Source organism: Rutidosis leptorrhynchoides, chromosome 6, assembly GCF_046630445.1.
Source record: "Rutidosis leptorrhynchoides isolate AG116_Rl617_1_P2 chromosome 6, CSIRO_AGI_Rlap_v1, whole genome shotgun sequence".
Taxonomy (NCBI): domain Eukaryota; kingdom Viridiplantae; phylum Streptophyta; class Magnoliopsida; order Asterales; family Asteraceae; genus Rutidosis; species Rutidosis leptorrhynchoides.
In genome coordinates, this window is record NC_092338.1 from 4,940,677 (window position 1) to 4,955,554 (window position 14,878).

Genomic DNA, 14,878 nt, shown 5'->3' on the forward strand with positions numbered 1-14,878 from the left:
CGCTTGACTTAAGGTCGGGAAGAGAAAATGAAAGCATGAAGCTCCGAAACATAATGAAGAACATAAAGCCCGATAACAACGCCGAAATTACAAACTGTGTATATCAATGCGTATAGCAATATAAAGACACGGGAGAATGAAAAACACTATAACCCCAAGGTAATAGTAGAAGAAAATAACCTCCTCTGGTGGCAGATGAAAAAAAAGAATGAATGATATGATAGCCAAGAAAATATCAAGAATCAGAACTAGATGAAGCATTTTCACAAATCTTTTGTAAGTATGAAATAAGAAAGAAGATTATAGGAGTGGTGAAAATAAATGAAACGGAAGAGGTAAATTTATAGCAAAATATCAGACATAGCAATTGAGGCAGATTACGCATTTAATCAAAGGAAATCTTAATTTCCTTAAAATCCGAAGAATCAAATCTTATTTAGATTATGAAGATTTTCTATTCCTTAAATTCCGGAAATCAATCGTTATTACATCAAGAGATAAGACGCATCTCTATTCTCCATTTCACTCGATTACGATAACTTCTCTCATACGCTTCGAGTAATTAGATTGCTTTATCCATATTATTCAACGGTGATAAAACTCTATTTATCGACTCATATACGTCATGAAAACATTTTTATTGTTAGCCATGACGACCTCACTCAAATTTCGGGACGAAATTTCTTTAACGGGTAGGTACTGTAAATTTCTGATCAAATTTAAACTTAATCTTTGTATGATTAACATTTCTGACGCGATAAGCAAAGTCTGTAAAACTGAATCTAAAATTTTTTGAACTACTTTCATATATTCAAATACCTTTCGGTTGTTTTCGACGATTCGCGAACAATTATATGTAAATAGATACATATATACTATAACTTGAAAAGGTAACAATGTATTAATTGTTTGATACCGTACATTAAACTTATTGGTTTAAATATCTATTTGAATATATATGATAAGTTGAAATATTTATTATTAAAATTTATTTATAAATAACTTCCAATGTGTATTTAAAAACTGATTTATGTATATTAAAAAGATATATACATATATATAATTTCAAGTTATTTAGTAAATGATAGTAACATTCGTTTATTGATTCGATTGATATTTAGATAAGTTAACTAAAGCATTTAAGATGAACCAGTAAAACACTAATTTGCTACAGTATTTTCAAATTGCTACAGTACCCAAAATGCTACAGTGTTTTCGAAAATCACTATTTCAAAATGTAAATGTATATATTATATATATATTAACAAATAGCGAGATGATGATTTATAAAAGTAAATGACCAAAACACTCAAATGTATAAGTTATACCTCGAGTGGTATAGTTTATGGATGATTTAAGACTATATTTTGACAAAGGTACGATTCACGAAACGTAAAGTACAAGTTTTCTCAGTATACGAAAGGACGTTCGAAAAACCGGAACCGGGACATAAGTCGAGTGACGACGTACGACTTATTGGAACGAAAATTACAAGTCAACTATGCACGTTAATTTAATATAATATATAATTAATTATATAAATTATATATATTATATATAAATATAATATTATGTCGACAAAGATAAAAACAAACGAACCAGGCTGGTGACAGTTGGCCATGCGATCGCATGGCCGTATGCCCATGAAACCATGCGATCGCATGGTGGGTGATGGTGGCTCAAATCTATAAATTCGCCCGATTTTGTTTCAATTCTTCATTTTCTTTTATATTTATCTCTGTATTATTATTATTATTATTATTATTATTATTATTATTATTATTATTAATCTTAATATTTTTAGTAATATTATACATAAAATATTACGACGAGGTTATGAGCGTGTCACTTTCAAAATGGTTTTCGAGCGGGATAGAGCTAAGGAAACTATGAGTTATTGCCAAGGAGGTTATGGGTAATGTTCAAGGGTATTATTCTCAAGTCAAACCTAGTGTTTATCATCTCTGTTGCGTCTATGTACTTTTCTAAAATATTAAATCACAATATTGATACGTTGAGATCTACGGTTATTTGGTAATCCGAGTTCCGGTCACATTTTGGTGAACGACTTTATATGCTGCTAAGGTGAGTTTCATATGATCCCTTTTACTCTCTACATTTTTGGGCTGAGAATACATGCAAATGCTTTATTAACTGATTTACAATATTTATATGTGTGAGTTTCATTGATCCCTTTTTAATTGCTTTTGCAATCTATATTTTTGGGCTGAGAATACATGCACTTTATTTTAAACGCAATGGATACAAGTACATACTAAATTCTACACTGAGTTTGAACCGAAAATCCCTTAGCTTTGGTAACTGTTAACTGTCAGTTATAAGAATTGGTGGGCGCGAGTAGTTGTATATGGATCCATAGGGCTTGATATCCCCGTCCGAGCTAGAGCACTAGCCTTTTAAAGGACATATGCTATTTGAGAAGCGTACACGTTGGTTTACGTGTATTTTTAAGATGATTATACAAAGGGTACAAATTATATATACGTTAAGTTTAGTTACCAGGGTGCTCAATTTCGTAGAATATTTTGATAAACGTTTCTGGATGGAACAACTGAAATCTTGTGATCCACTTTTATGTACAGATTATGCAAAACATTAAAACTATGAACTCACCAACCTTTGTGTTGACACTTGTTAGCATGTTTATTCTCAGGTTCCCTAGAAGTCTTCCGCTGTTTGCTTAGATGTTAGACAAGCTATGTGCATGGAGTCTTACATGACATATTTTTCAAGGAAATGTTGCATTCACCAAATCATCACCATGTATCTTATTTTGACTGCATTGTCAACGGAAGTAATATTGTAAACTATTATTTATAGTGATTGTCTATATGTAGAAATCGTCAGATGTCGAAAACCTTTGATTTAAATATTCATTTATGGTGTGCCTTTTCAAAAGAATGCAATGTTTACAAAACGTATCATATAGAGGTCAAATACCTCGCAATGAAATCAATGAATGACGTGTTCGTCCATATGGATTTGGAGCGATTGTCACAATAGCTCACCAACATTATTGTTGACGTTTTTAAGCATGTTTTCTCAGGTGCTTAGAGGTTTGTTGCTTCCGCTGTTAGAGTTGATGTCATGCTGTTTAGACTTGCTGTTAAGGACTTGCTGTGTTAGATAATCACTGCATAACTTAGAGATGTCTCAATCATGAAACTTTTATTTTGCATTCGCAACTTATGTTATTTGAATAATGGCTTTGTAATGACCTCTGTGTCATGTTATCTTTTGTAAACACTATGTTTTTATGAATACAAACTGGTTTTCAAATAGCATGTAGTACTTGACCGTGTAAAGATCATGTTGATGACGAATCGTACACGATAGTTTTGTACGGGGCGTCACAGATTAGGCCCGCCGCTCCACCAATTGGTATCAGGTGGCCGTACGGAAAGAAACAGAGTTGGGACTATTGCAAGCGGGCGTTGACCATGTCAAAAAAGATAGGGATGCCGCGGAAAAAGTGCGCAAGGCGGTGGAGGTGACTGCGGCGGAGACAAAGGCCGCGCTGATTGAGGAAAGGAAAAAGAACTGCGAGCTGGTGGGGGCGGTTGACCAGGCTAATGGGGATACGGAGCACCTGCGGATGGAACTGGAAAGGGTGCGCAGGGAGATGGACGATGCGGTGACTGGCCGCGAGCTAGCGGAGGCCGACTTGTCAAAGCTTCGCACCTCCCTTCCCGTCATCGCGCAGAAGGTAATGGACTCAGGACCCGTCACCGAAAAGTTCAACGCCTACGTTGATGCGGTGAAAGAGCATGAAAATAACAAGGTCATGATTGAGGTGATCAAAGGTTGCGACCTCACGCTACCGTATCCTGAGGTTGTGCGAAAACATTTGAAAGAGGGTACAGCTGAGGCGCTCCTACAAGCGGAGCAGGCCATCCAGTCCATCCCGATCCCCCTAATAGACGCGTTCGCTGCGGATCCCAATATGCCCATTGATGGGTTTCTCAAGGAGGATTTTTAGATTTTGTTTGTAATTGTTTGCGCCGTAAGTCCTATGCTTAGGCAGGCAATTGTAAATACATTATTTGAACCCTAAGTCCCGTGTTGGGCAGACATGTGAAACAATGATTCTGTAATAACCTTAGTTGTAATATATGTTATTATGTTGTGCATGCGTTATGTATTAATTGTTTATATATCGCGAATCAAAACAAATGGTGAACCGCATGCCTATGCGCATAGTTAACCAAAACTCATGCGCATACGCAGGTACTGCGTAAAATAAACCAATATTTTAGCAATTTTACCTTAATTTAGACTCAAAAGTTACTGCGTTATTGCTTTGTCATGTGCTAGAGGTGCACTTTAGCTGTATGGTAAGCAACGCAACTAAAAACAAACCAATGCTTTTATACTTTGAGTTCCTCAAGCAAACCAATGCGAGAGTAATTACGCATAAGCAAACCAATGCTTGTAGTTTTAAGTCGACTTGGCAGCCATCTAGTCTGCGTGGAGCTTGGCTAGGGGAAAACCAATTCCCTTCACCTCCTGTTAATAACTAGCCTTGTAACCAAATAGGCTTCTGTCGCACGGGGGCTAGAGGACTCCCCTTAAGTAGGTAGGAAACGTATACAAAAAAGAGAGAAATACACATCAAAAGTATGCACGAGTAAATATTTTAATTGGCATTAATCATGATTACAACCGCGACACATCCAAACGAACAGAAAATACATAGAAAAAATAATGTGCTAAAATAAAATGGAGTGATCAGGTCCATCCAGCTACATATAACACTTTTTCAACAACGTCGCGTGCCAAGTGCGTTTCACAGGTTTTCCATCTAATGTCTCGAGATGGTATGCCCCATTGTTGCTTGCTTTTGCTACCTTGTATAGACCTTCCCAACGAGGGCCCAATTTCCCAGTATCCTCCGCATGACTTGCGTCGTTTTGAAACCAAACTAAGTCCCCGCACTTATAAGTGTGCGAGCGCACGCGCTGATTGTAATACGTTGCAATTTTCTGCTTATTATTGGCTTCGGTTACCGCCGCAGAGAGTCTGCGTTCTTCAAGCAGATTAAGATTTTCCCACAAAGCTTCTGAATTATTTTGCTCGTCAAAATTCTGTATGCGGAACGTTGGTACCCCAATTTCTACGGGTACAACAGCTTCTGATCCATAGACCAAACTGAACGGAGTCTCACCAGTGCTTGCTTTGGGTGTTGTTCTATGCACCCACAAAACTTTTGGTAGTTCATCCACCAAACCAATGCGATCATGACCCAATATAGCTTTGATTTCGGACACTATATCCAGGTTGGTGACTTCGCACTGGCCATTCGCCTGCGGATGCGCAATGAAAGTAAAAGTTTGCTTAATATTAAGCTCCGCGCACCAACTACAAAAAGGATTCCCCGCAAACTGTGTACCGTTATCACTAAAGATTTCGTTTGGTATGCCGAATCGACAAACAATGTCTTCCCATACAAAATTTCGCACCCTCTTTCCTGAAATTGTTGCCAGCGGTCGCGCTTCAACCCACTTAGTGAAATATTCGATTGCAACAATCAAGAATTTGATGTTTCCTGCGTGTGCAGAGTATGCGTAAGATACTGACGTAAATAACATATGGTATAAAATAAATGATAATATTACCTTGGCCTTTTGGAAATGGTCCGACTATGTCAATTGCCCATTTGCAGAATGGCCATGGTGAGGAGACTGGTATCATTGGATGCACAGGTGCTCTGCTGATAGGTGCATGTATTTGGCAAGATTCGCATTGCTTAACTATGTGCGCGGTATCTGCGTACATAGTGGGCCAATAATAACCTAGCCGCATAATTTTTGACACAATAGACCTGTGCCCTGAATGAAGAGCGCATGCACCTTCATGCATCTTGCGTATAACCTCCTCTGCCTCTTTTGGACCAATGCACCTTAAGTGCGGCCCTAAATAATTTTTTCGATATAGGACGTCACCCTCAAGGGCGTACAGTGGTGCCTTGGTGCGGACTTTCTTTGCATCAACGGAATCCGCAGGTGAGGTGTCGTCCCGCAGGAAAGCAATAATAGGTGTCATCCATGTTGAACTGGATTCCTCAACAGGTGCCACTAAAGGCATCATAACAATGGATTTCGCATGCTGTTCTTCTATAAGAACTTTCTTCCCCAGATGATCAAAGGCCACAGCAGCCAATTTGCTCAGCGCATCTGCCTTCTTATTTTGCCCCTGCATGACATGGGAGATTTGAAAAGCCTCAAACTGGTCAGCGAGGTTATGAACAAGCGATAAATACTGCTGCTTGGCGATGTCATGCGCTTCAAACTCCGCTGACTTGACCGCATACCAGCTTTGAATTCACATAAGCGTGCAAAATTTTAACATTTAATTTATGCGCAATACGCATTCCTGCTAACAAAGCCTCATATTCTGCTTCGTTGTTCGTAACAGCAAAATTAAACCGCAGCGCATATGTATGCTCTTCACCATCTGGGCCAGTTAAAATTACACCTGCACCTGCGTCAGCTGCGCTGCAGGCACCATCGGTGTATAATTCCCATGGTGATAAAGATGGCATAGGCGTGTCCTGATGCGCTGCCGATGCCTCAACATCCGCAGGTAACTATGCTAGGTAATCCGCAAGTATTTGACCCTTAACCGCATTAAGAAAAATTTATTTCATGTTCTCCTAACTCAACTGCCCATTTAGCCATTCGGCCAGAAATCTCAGGCTTGTATAACACCTGAAAGAAAAATGATTGCGTTAATCAATGCGGTAACCCCGGACATTGCCTCAAATTAGGCATGTACCAACTTGTTTAATTAGTTGATCAGCTAGAACCACGATTGGATGTGCTTGAAAGTACCGGCGCAAATACCGCGCCGTATGGACTAGCGCATATACTAGCTTTTCTATTGGTGAATAGTTTACTTCACTTGATGTTAGCATCTTGCTTACGAAGTATACCGGAATTTGCGTCTGAGAAAACCTCAGCGTTATATTTCTGCGAATTAAATAATGTAAATAAAAGTGGATTACCTTTCCGCGATCTGCGATAAGAACCGAGCTGATAGCCTCCTTCGATGCCGCAAGGTACAGCGTAAGCGTTTCTCCTGATACTGGCTCGGTGTGTGTTGGCAATTCAGCGAGCACCTTCTTCATCTCCTGAAAGGCTGACTCTGCTTCCTGAGTCCATACGAAGTCTTTTTTCTTTAAACAATTCTTCAAAGTATTGAAGAATGGCAATTGTCGCTCTGCGGCCTTCGACAAAAACCGCGTGATCACCGCAAGCTTCCCGATTAGACTCTGCACGTCTTTCTTTGTCTTCGGAGATGGCAAACTATCAATGGCTTCAATCTTTTTAGGATTTTCCTTGATTCCCCGAGCTGTCACCACATGACCTAGAAACTTGCCTTCCTCTTTCCCAAAACTACATTTGAGCGGGTTAAACTTCATGTTGATCATGTATAGAGACGCAAACATTTCTAGGATGTCCACGAGCATTTCTTCTTCGATGTTACTTTTAATCACCAAGTCATCGACATATGCTTCAAGATTTCTGCCGATTTGGTGCTTGAAGGCTGCGTCAATTACACGCTGATAGGTCGCTCCTGCGTTCTTTAACCCGAAATGCATCTTCGTATAACAATAGATACCCTGCGGCGTATGAAAAGCAGTTTTGTCTTCATCTTCCGCAGCCATTAAGATTTGGTGATAACCCTTGTATGCATCTAGAAAACACTTGTACCGAAAACCTGATAATGACTCCACCTTCCAGTCTATCTCCGGGAGAGGGTAGTTGTCCTTGGGATAAGCTTTATTAATGTCTTTAAAATCAACGCACTTCTGCCAATTACCGTCAGCCTTTTTGACTATCACAGGATTAGCAACCCATGTCTGATACCGCACTTCCCGCAGAATGTTTGCTTTGACAAGGTTATCTACTTCTGCGCACAACCAATCACTGCGCTCAAGAGCCATATGCCGCTTCTTTTCTCTAACGGGTGTGAGTGATGGATTAACATTCAATTTATGTTCCGCAATATCTCGCGAAACCCCAGTCATGTCTGATTCACGCCACGCAAAAACATCTGCGTTAGCGGATAATATTCCATGCAATTTGGCCTTTATTTCGGCTGACAAGCCTGCGCCGATTTTAATTCGCTTATCCGGATGTAAACGGTTTGCTATGACCGTACTGCTTGTGAGTTGTTCTCCCATGCTGGGAATGTTTATAGGCACAACTGAACCACACAACTCGGTTGTTTGATGTGACATAATTGTCGCAACCCCTCCCTTCGTAGGAAACTTAATCAAACCATGAACCACTGATGGTATAATGTTAAAATGTCGTATGAAATTTCTCCCAAGCAGCGCGTTGTACCGCGAAGTTGAACGTACCACATAAAAGTCAACCAACTCATGTCTGACCAACTGTGGATTCTTATCATCTGCGAGCTCTATTATTAGCTCTATCCGGCCTAGCGGCCATGAGCTTTCTCCGAAGAACCCAGATAACGTAATATCAGACTGGTGTAGCTGCGTTTTAACTTCTGCAGGGAGGAAACGATAGCAATGCTCGTACATAATGTCTACGCCACTCCCGGTGTCAACATGCATGCGTTTAATTTGTACTCCGCAAGTGGAGATGTGACACTTGATGATAATGGGCTCGTTAACTGTGTCGATTGACATTACAGGAGGAAATGTGATTGGGAGAAGTTCCCAGTCATGGTGATCATTGTACTTTCTCTGCTGGCTAACTTTCTCCGCGTCGACCATATTAATGGTTAAGTCGGCGTTTTTTGTTTTATCAACCTTTTGCTATGCGAAAGTTTTAGCCTTCGACCCTTCCTCTGCGGATTTTCCCTTGTCCTTCTTAGGTGGTTTTAGGTGATCCAATTTACCTGCGCGCAGTGCCTCGAGCTCTCGTTCCATCAAGTTTTTACACCGATTAGTGTCATGACCATAATCATCATGGAATTCACAATACTTTGTTTTATCCCGCTTACCAAATTCTGTAAGCGGAGTTGGAACCGCAAAGGTCGCGCACAATGATTCTGTTGCCAAAATTTTCTTTGGTGTTTTAGACAAACTTTTCAGCAGCGCATAGTTCTGATTATTGATGCCGCGCTGGTTACTGTTTCGATAATTGCCACTTGATTTCCCTTTATCATTTCTGATAGGACCACCGCTAGGATACCTTCCGCGAGAGTTGTTACCACGATTTTGATCGCGCGAACGATCATCATCGTCTTTCCTCTCATTGCGTGAGCTAGCTGTTGGAATATCATTATCTTCGCCACTCCGCATATAGTCATGGCATTCATTAAGCGCTTCAGCATAAGTTGTTGGGACTGTATGGCGCAGACGCCTTACCAGTGTTGGATGATGTTCAGAGTTTATACCTTGTATGAGTCCGGAAATCTGTTGCTCTGGCTTAAGATCTGGTATGCGCAGACACTCATTGGTATATCTTGTGAGAAATTCACCCAAAGATTCCTTGGATTTCTGCACAATATCATGACATTCGATATGAGTGCGTTTGCATGGCCTCTGATTCTGATATTGCAGCAAGAACTTCGTCCGCAGATCCCTGAACCCGGATATTCTACCTGATGGGAGCTTATTAAACCATTCACGAGCAATGCCCTGCAACGTCATGGGAAATATCTGACATGCAACCGAATCCACCCAGCCTTGGGTGCGCATTGCGCCCTCGAAACGTTACAGGAAGTCATCCGGATCAGTCAAACCATTATAAGTACCCAGTGTATGGGGTATCTTTGGCGCTGATGGAAACGGATATACAGTTATATGCGGAGGAAACTTATCAAAAGTAGTTGGTAGCTCAAAAGGTGGTTTAACAAGGTCACCTTTGAGCCCTGCGAAGAAACACTTCATCATATCCTGAACAAAATCAGGTTGCAAAACTAGGTGGACCATGTCAGGAGGTGCCGCCTGCATAAATTAGCTTGCGAGGTTCGCTTGCCCCTGAATATTTTACCAAGGTTGCCTTGGCGTTTGCGGATACAACCAAGGCTGATGTGTTGGAAAAGAAGGCAGGCTTGCCGGCGCAGAGTATACGGGTAGCTGAAAAGGTGCCAAAAGCTGTGGCGCAGATGCCTGCGAGACCTGAGGATATGCCGCCATAAGCCCAACCGTATGCGCAGTGCTTTATTGTTCTGCGGTTATTAGCGTCCAATGAGAATTGGCATCTGGAATGACACCGAACCCCGAACTATTAAGTAATTCCTGCGCATCAGCAGGAGTCAAAAATTGCAAAATTGGACGTGGTGGTTGCCAAGGTTGCAACGGTGTAAACGATGAATTCTGCTGAACACTCTGCGTCTGCAGAGGGATTGAAACCGTGGTACTATGAATAGGTACCTGGCCGCACCATACCACGTGCGAGCCTACTGTTTCACTGCTAGTGTCTACCAAGATGACCCTTGGATCCACCGCGGAAAAATTCAACCGCGTGATTTTGACTGGCGAGTTTGCCCTTGGCGGTGTAATCCCATCTGGATATATCGGCTTATACCTCTGAAAAGGCTCGTCGGATACAGGCGGAGGATATGGCGCGTATCCTGCCCCCTAGCCATAGCTTGCGTCTGCTGATTACCAGATGGCGTGTTTTGATTATCTGTTTGTGTGCGTTCCGATGATTCCCCGGAAGTCATGATACTGTTAAAGAAAAAATTCAAAAAATTTTGTGAATAATAAGCCTTATAATTCAAAACTTTAAAAGAAAAAACAAATAAACACGTCTTGAATTAGTTCGACTCAAAATGAGAGCACCACTTCATCATGCATATTTTTACCGTAGGGTTAATATGCATGTTCAATGCATAAAGGGGAGTTTAAGGATCTTAGAACATGGCTCTCCGGTCCGGCTACCGTGAATAACCCTGGCTGACATGATGATGTCAGCGGGGTGGCCAAGTGATTAAGTCCACCATCGATAATGTTCGTTGATCAGAAGGCCCCATATAAAGGCTGTAGGTACTAGTCGACAAAGAAATAACCTGTTAGCCTTGAGAAGACGAGAGATGATGCTGGTTACGCAATACGTGTGATTGATGATTGTTACGTAACGCTGTTGTGTTTAGAATGATAATTAGGGTTTGTATATATAGGCAAACCCTAATTCTAGAACCATCCGAGATAATGGTAATCCTTTCCATAACAAACTCCCTCGAATCACGAATATAATTATTGAAAAGATACTTACTTGGAGACCAAGTAACCACCGTACCAGGAACATACGCATTCGATACGAATTCGCATGCCCCATACCGCATACAAAGTACACGCATACGCATGCCAGCGAGTGCCCGCATACGTATGTATTGTGCATGCGGGTTGCGGTATCATTATTGTTTATGATAAACTAATGAACTCACCAACCTTTTGGTTGACACTTTTAAGCATGTTTATTCTCAGGTATTAAAGAAATCTTCCGCTGTGCATTTGCACATTTTAGAGATATTACTTTTAGTCATTCATGACATATTTCAAAAGACGTTGCATTCAAGTCAACAAGATTACTATTAAGTCAATTATAGTTTGGATATATTATAAAATGGTATACATGCCTATCAACTTTCGATGTAATGAATGTTTGTCTTTTAAAAACGAATGCAATGTTTGTAAAATGTATCATTTAGAGGTCAGAACCTCGCGATGTATCCATATGTAAATGTATTTGTCCCTATGGATTAGGACGGGTCGCTTCATGTGATATCAGAGCGGTGGTCTTAGCGAACCAGGTCTTGCATTAGTGTGTCTAACGGATAGTTATTAAGATGCATTAGTGAGTCTGGACTTCGACCTTAGCTGCATGTCAAAAATTTTTTGCTTATCATTTCTTTTCGAAAATTACATGCTTATCATTCTTAGTCTAAACATATCTTACTGCATTGATTGTATAAATAGTGTATAGACAGAAATTCATATCTTAGCGTATCTGCTAATTCATATCTTAGCGTATCTGTTACTGTAAACTTTGCCTGACATATTCCGTAAATTCCTCCGTAATCTACGAAATCTTTTGTTCTATATATATAGATATTCTATGTAATTAGAATACCATCTGATAACAGGAAATCATATCATATCGAAAAATCCTTTATTCAATCGTACGAAATGGAACTTGCCACTAGTTCAAGTCCCTCGGATTCCGATATGGAGTTTCACTCGAGCTCCGAAAGCAGTGTGACCAGAATGGATCAACCAATTAGCCATCATCTATTCTGGATGAATTGGGGATAGGTTCGTAGCCTACTTAATCATTAGAGATAAGAAGAAGGCGACCCCTTCCATCCACCACATTTCCCTCTTGGCGAAGAACCTGAAGCACTTACTGACGAACCTGTTCGTAATACCATTTTCTCTCTCATTTCCAGAGTATCTCAACATGATTATATACTATCCCAAATTCTAGACCTTATTCACCCGCTCGTCCGAACCACCGATCATCCCGGTATAATAGAAGAAGTCAACGAGCTTCGCGCTCGAGTAGTGGCTTTAGAGAATATGGTGCAAAGGTTACAAGCACCAGCATCATCTCCGGCATCAACAGTACCACCATCATCAACGCCAACAGTACCATTACCACCACCAACAACAACATCTGCATCCCACACCTCAACATCACAATTTGTACCTTGAGCATCAACGTCATACGCACCATAGATACCAAGGAGTATCAACAACTGATCAAGCATAGAATGATTGGGTCGGGTTCGGTCCATGCGTGACATCATTAAGAGGGGATTTAAGGGCCAATTGAGTTTAACTCTCTGGTCTGGAGTACCGTGAATAACCCCTTGCGAGATGATGATCTCAACAGGGGTGGTTAAACGTAGACCCACCATCGGCGGGTAGTCCGATCATTGATGGCTCGCACTAGGTGGTAGGATTTATGTTCATGGAATGTTACCTGTATATCAAGGATGTCTAGTGAAACGCTATAAGTCTGGTAGCGCGAGTGAGAGAGAGGGCGATGTACAGACAGCGCGACTGGTCCGTACGAATATGCTAAAAATAGTATGTGTGTAATTTCCAAAAGAACAATTCCTTTGCCTTGTGATTCGAGTCCGTTATTTATAGCTACAGTGCTGTCCATTCATTGGAGCCACGTGTTCTATGTTACTTTTTGTCTGCACTGCCTGGTAACTTCATGGAGGGGACCAGGGAACAGTACTATTACCTTTTTTGTTACCTGTCGGCCCTTTGTACAGAGACCGTGATAAGTACAGGACACGTCATCTTTTTGTAGCGCGCCATCATCAAGTCGGCGCCCTTAGCGCTCATTTACTTGTGCCAGTGGTGCTATAGCGCGCTGGATATGCACATGGTGCAAGTGTGATGCGCAACACGAGCCAATCGGGTATGCGTATCATTAAGTTCCCCCAGTTCGATATTATGCGCAAGCATTGCGCATGGTTTCGAACTCCACTGTTGCTAATTCCATGACATGTGTAATGTGACAGCCGTCACATCACCCGCCACATTGCATTAAATCCTCATCTTTAATTGTCGTCTGACACGTGTACGGTCAAGATCTATTATGGCCATCTCTTCTCCTCCTATAAATAGAACTTTCTTCATTCATTTTTCACTTTCCACTTTCTTCTCTCTCCTGCATGGCTTAGCGCACTGACTTTTCTAACGTTGGTTCTATTCCTTCATCCATCACCGCCGAATATGTACCGCATATCTCCAAGCGCTATCCTCCTATGAGATCTCTATCTCCTGCCGTTCCTGGTCGTTTAGACCGGGCCAATCGCGCTCCTAGCGGAAAGGTGGCCATTTATAGTGCGGTTTTTGAGAGGTGGAATATGCGCATTCCACCTACAAATTTCATCTTGCGCGTACTTTCCCATTTTAACATTGACGTAGGTCAGTTGGATCCTGACAGCGCCTGCCGTCTTGTTGTTTTTCAGATGTGTTGCAGGGCGCACGACTTTATTCCTACGGTGAATTTGTTCAAGAACATTTTTTAATTTGAGCGGCTTGATATGGGTTGGTTCTCCTTTCGTGACAATGTTTGCTTTACCGGCGAGCCATTGGAGGAGAATCTGCGCAACTGGAAAGAGCGTTACTTCTTCGTGGATGACACCTTCATTCCGTTAGAGTTCTCAAATGTGAGTGCTTGGCAATACGGTTTTGACGATAGTTTAAACATGGTGCCACCTTTAAGTTCAAGCGAGAGGTCGATGTTGGATAAGTGTGTAGGTCGCGTGCTTCCCTTATGTGCGTATAGCAATAACGTATTGTATGCTGGAGGGATATCCAAACATTGGCCAGATCCGAACTACTATCCTCACTTCAGTCGTTATCTACAAGGTACGCAAAGCTTTTTACCTTCTTTTATTCTTCATCCTAGTTAATGCTCCTACCCTTTGTTGACATCAATTTCCTTCTCTGAGTACCTCGAGTTCTCTTCTTCTACTTCTGTAGTGGTGGATCGCATGCCTTTAGGGAAAGGTTTTTCTACAAAGCGCCCTGTCGCTGCAGCTTCTACTTCTGGCCCTTCACGCAAGAAAAAGAAGAAGAAGGTTGCGGTGCAATATGCTGACTTGCCAAAGCAATTTCCTCGCGGGAAACTCGTTCCTCCTCCTCGTGACATGCCTGCTCCGAAGAGGCGCAAAAGATCTGCTGCTCCTTCCCCCTCAAAGCGCGCTCGTACTGGTATGCTGCGCATTTCTTTTGTTACTTATTATGATTTTACTTCGGCATTACTTTAATTGTTATTATCCTAATACAGATGATGGGCATGGTGGTAGCGCGAGAGGGAGTGCGGATAGGCCTCATCCGTCTCCTATTCGAATCGACAGTGATTCTTCTGTCGAGAGGCAGCGCTCAAACTCTGCGGGTTCTTGTAAA